The sequence below is a fragment of the Tribolium madens genome, unplaced genomic scaffold, assembly GCF_015345945.1.
Source record: "Tribolium madens isolate multiple individuals breed KSU strain unplaced genomic scaffold, Tmad_KSU_1.1 Scaffold_19;HRSCAF=116;Tcas5.2_LG9, whole genome shotgun sequence".
In the NCBI taxonomy this organism is placed as follows: Eukaryota; Metazoa; Arthropoda; class Insecta; order Coleoptera; family Tenebrionidae; genus Tribolium; species Tribolium madens.
In genome coordinates this window covers 15,071,376-15,076,450 of record NW_025400983.1, presented here as the reverse complement: position 1 = coordinate 15,076,450, position 5,075 = coordinate 15,071,376, and the positions used below count along the sequence as shown (strand labels likewise).

The 5,075-nt window shown below is 31.9% G+C and overlaps 1 long non-coding RNA gene across 1 annotated transcript; it reads left to right on the top strand.

Annotated features, from left to right (window-relative positions):
* The first annotated feature begins 1,761 nt into the window (after positions 1-1,761).
* On the top strand, positions 1,762-4,054 carry LOC123015474. The gene is made up of 3 exons (XR_006413386.1): positions 1,762-1,951; positions 3,702-3,809; positions 3,858-4,054. It is a non-coding gene; the product is annotated as an uncharacterized LOC123015474 (long non-coding RNA).
* Positions 4,055-5,075: the final 1,021 nt, after the last annotated feature.

The window sequence follows — 5,075 nt, the reverse complement described above, 5'->3', positions numbered from 1 at the left end:
ACTTTGTTTTAAAATTTGGTAGGGGGGGCGGGGTAAGGTGACGAATGGAAAAAGATGACGAATTCAGTATTTTTCACATGTTGTCACAGAGGACAGCACGTCCCAAAGTGCATAAGAGTTCCCCACTGATGTTAAATGTTCCTTACTAGGTGGGATAAACAAGCGTGCGTGCACATTAAAGCAAGTTGTGACAAAAAGTTTATGTAAAACCTATTTCATTGTAATTTTTGAGCGTCAAAACGCAGGAAATCAGCATTCTACGTTAAGTTCTTTAACTTCTTCACTAAAATGTTCTGAAAATACAACTTAATACCTACTAATTAATAGGAGGTTTATTTTTTTTTACAATAATTTAGGTTAATGATAAGCTTTGTTTTGATAAAAATGGCGTGAGGGGGAAAGATCACAATTAATTTTTAATTCTCCTGCAAGCCAGCACCTTCAACCACAGCCTATGATCTCCCAAACTCTTTCCCGATTTATGGATCTAACTCCATCTACTTCTTCGGCTCTTCCTCTACTTTCAGTGGCAAACAAAAGACTGATAAAAAACAAAAGAAAAATTGCCGTCGTTTTTTTATTGGGAACTACTGTAAAAAAGGCGTCGTAACAGAAACAAAAGAAGCAAGAAGAGAAAGAGCTGACAAGACAGAAAAGTTTGACGAAGAAGGCGAACATAAAGAAAGCACGTCGTCAATTGGACTTCTCTTCATCTTCTGACGAAGAGCTATCTTATGCCGTACCTTACGTCGACACTGATATGATATGGATTCGCCGGATTTCGAAGAAGACATATAGTGCATCATATGCTCGGAAGAAGGTGAGGATGAACTATAGTACCAGTGTTTCAAGTGGGCTCATTCTGAGTGTTCCCGATGAAATCAAAAGAAGGCCAGCCATAGGGCTTACAAATGCGACTTCTGCACTTTTTTCAGTTTTTTTTTTTTAATTTTTATTACAATTACTCGTACTTGGTTAATAAAGGTTTTTTTATGTTTTCAAATCATATACGTATATATTCCAGCTATGGGGTAAGATGACGAAAATTACATTGTATCGTCCTTTTGAAGGTGAGAAGGTGAGAGATCTGGTATTAAGCAAGACACGGATGAAGTTCTCACAAAAATTTCAGTTCTTAAATCCATTTACAGTGGCCAGGAAAAATCGTAGAAGATTAACTCGTCATTTTACCCCGCCCTCGCCTAACTTTGCAATTTATTTGTCTTTAGAAGTAATAATTATACATTATACAGGGTGCGCGAGAACTCGCGCCCCAGAGAAAATTTTCAAGTAAGGTAAGATACTAGGAACATGAAAAAAATGTTTAAAAAATTCTATCTGTCAAAAAATTTTGACATTTATATTTTGACATTTGACATTTTTTTATATCTATTTAATGATACTGATGATCTTGTATATGTTTTTTTACAATTATTTAGTAAAAGAACAAAAATTTTGGCAATAAAAGCCACAAATAACATAAAACAGAGTTACAATTTAGGATACAGCTTCCTTGCTTCTTCTTTTAATAGCCTATAGCAAAAAAACTTGGAAAATTATTTTTACAACAGAAATAAATAAAACAAAGTGCAAACTTTAAACCCTCATAACTTCGAAAATTTTTATAGATAAATTTTTTTGACATTTTTTCCCTGTTCCTGGTATTTAATCTTATATGGCATTTTTCTATGGGGCGCGAGTTCTGGCGCATCCTGTATATTTCCTTTCTTTTACCAGAAAAATTAATAATGGCTCTTGAAGTTTTATTCTTACCTGAGGAACTTTGTGGTTGAAACGCGTTGTGTTTTCAAATAAAAGTTTGGTGTGACGGGCTAATCGTGTTTTTGTTCCCTTTCCATACCAAGCTCCAAGAAGAAGAACCAAGAAGAAGAAAAAAAATGGCTCTTGAAGCTTTCTATAGCATCTTCTTACTGCAGTAATCATTTGAATCGTAAGAATTGTTCCCTTTTTTTCTTACTTTACATCATTTCTTATTAGATTGAGAAAAAACTAACCGGACAAAAGTTTTATTTTTTTTATGTTTTACTGTTTAAGTAAGAGCAGATAATATTGATTTTGAACGTATATTTGCAAACATTAAATTTTGGTAGGCAATGTCATTTTAAAACATCATCTTTTTGTCTAAAAAGTACTTCTGCATAATTTTGTCAAAGTTTTTACAAAAATAAATGTAAATATCGAAACACCACGCCAAAAATTAATTAAGTTGTAAGAAACATTTTATTGTGGCTAGTTTCTTCCTTCAACAAAGTGGGGCTTATAAGAAGTTTCGTCAATTTCAAGACAGCTACTTGCAGCGCACCCGGGCGCCGAGTTGTTAGGGGGGGGCTAAATAGAAAGAAACATTTTAATAAAAAAGTGAATTAAGACACTAGGGTTCATTTATTTAAAGCGTAAAATTTTGATTTGGAATAATTTTTTGGGGCAGATTTGGATTTATGGGCTATAATTTTCGGGAAAAACGGTGGTTTTGTAAACCGCGCATCGACTTTAATTTAGAAAAGCAAAAGCAATGAGTTTTTTTTATAAGTATAAGATTTTTTCAGTATAAGATTTTTCTTTCTTATATTAATCTAAGAAATCACCTCCCGAAATCTTTCAATGTTTTTCCGGACACCTATATAAAAAATTAGTTCATTTATAGATTTTTTAAATTACTTAAAAATAAATTGCTTTTTGTTTCTGTTCAAGGCTTAAAAATTTATTTGTGAAAATGAGAGAAGTACTAAATAGGTACATATTACCAATGAAACTATATAACCCTGCATCATAATGCTAAATTAAGATACGCATCAGCTTGCGTAATTTGGCCTTTATAGCACGCTGAATTTTATTGTTTTCTAAGTAACAAGAGATAGTGAAATGTATGGACCAATTACAACGTGAAAAAATTTGCTCAACAACGTAAACTAGTAACCGTCTATACGAAAACGATTCACAAACAACTTTTGATAATTTTATTGTGTAAATTCACATTTTTTCAATGCTCATAAAAGATCGTAAATGGGTAGGTATAATAATAAAAATAGCGTATAACACTCGTTTATAAGCGCCTTTAAAACACTTACTCCGCTGACGCGTCGTGCTCTTAAACCCGTCGTGCGTGTTATAAAGGCTTGCTTATGTGAGCGCCTGTTTTTAAATTAAATGTTGGGAATTATTAGTCAACACTGCTAATTCGACAGAACGATATTAAAAAAAAGAGTGTGTCTTGAAAAAAAGGGAAATGACAGTTTTTGTAAATAAGTCAGGCTTGTAATAAAATTTGTGGAATTAAACAAGTTTTTTTGATTTTATCCCGGCCATCCTCATACTTATAAACTAGTATTATAATATACTATTATATTTTTTCTAGCAGAATAGATGATAATTACAGTATTATATTTGAAGAATTTTTGATACTTTAATGAAAATATTTGAAGATGATTTGTTTTTAAAATTGCTACTATCCATAGCACTTATTCAAAAGTTTTTTTTTACAAAATCGTATCTTTAGTTGTTTCATAATAATTTAATTTGATGTTTTAAATAAAATAAATGCATTTTGTTTCTAAATCAATTCGAGAACAAACTGTATACGTTTGGCTTACTCATCCAACGGCTATCGCTAACTTTTATTTCTTATTTAGTTTTTGACCAAATCAGTAATGTACCGATCTCGGATTTCGTCTTTTTTTCAGATACGTGTTTCAGGATCACGTAGTTAAAATTTCCCATCAGTTTGTAAGTGGGTGGGTAATTGGTGCAAGCTTTCCATCAGAATCGGATCGAGTTGAGAGAACAGAAACGTGGGTATTACGGCTAAAGTTAGCACTAATCTGATTACTGGGTTACAGCAATCGCTTCTGCGATTAATCGAAAACTCGAACTACTACTCCACAATGTTAACCTATTCGCAACTTGTGTAACACTTGCTGTTACAAATAAATTAATGATTGCCTTCGTGCAAGGAAGAAGTTAGAAGATGTCAGTCGACGCTCCTTGTCCACAGAGAGGTCTTGGATTTCAAGCATTTAGCGCTATAGTTCACTATCGAAGAACAACAAAATTACTTCATATTTGATATATATATATATATATGCAATATACATTATGAAAGAGATTAATGTATTTAAATTTTTAACACGCTTCTTTAAAGTTGAGGGCCAGTTTCATAATCGAATTAAAGAGATTTTAAAATTAATGTTTGTTTAGACTGTGAATTTGTAGTCAACAAGTCCGTAATAATGAACACATTCTAAACGACATTTAATTTAAAGCTCCTTTAAATTCGATCATGAAACTGGCCCTGAATGTTTTTGGCTCAACATAAAGTATTTAAACCGTGTCTAATTTTTGTCGCTTTAGTAGTGACACCCCAAATTTTTATTTGAAACAAGCAAAGGCTAGAATGTTGTTTTCTCAACTCCAACTTCACATTTATTTGATCATGGGATACTACACCTGAAACACCAACACTATTTTTAATAGTTATACACGGTGAGTCTTAATTTGTACGGAGTTATACGGATAAACTTTGGGAATTAAAAGTTATGATCAATAATGAGTAAAAAAATTAAAAACAAGGTAAAGAAAACTTTTTTATTTTTGACAAATATAAATATCACTTAACTCTACCTAAATAACGAAAATGGCGTGAACAAATGTAATGTCGACATTGGTGTCATCAGATCAAATTATCTAAAATTTTAAAATCTGATAGTAATTTTAACGCGGTATTTCTCGGAACAAGAAACTTTTATTGGAATTTTTTTTCACTATTAGTTATTATTTGACATCATTCCTAAAATTAAGCGTTTAAGTTAAGACTCACACTGTATAATAATAGATTTATCGTATGTTCTAACAGGATATTATATAACACATTTTCTCACACTTTGTTAGAATTTGCTATTTTAACCGCACAATTCTAGAAAAAAAACAATAAAACATTCTGACGGTATTAAATTTGCTCGCTAATTATGATAGACTTCTAGATTTCTAAAATTTGACACACGAGCTGAGCGCGTTTTTGGCCAAGATTCTCACAATTACGTTATGATGGGGTTTTTAAA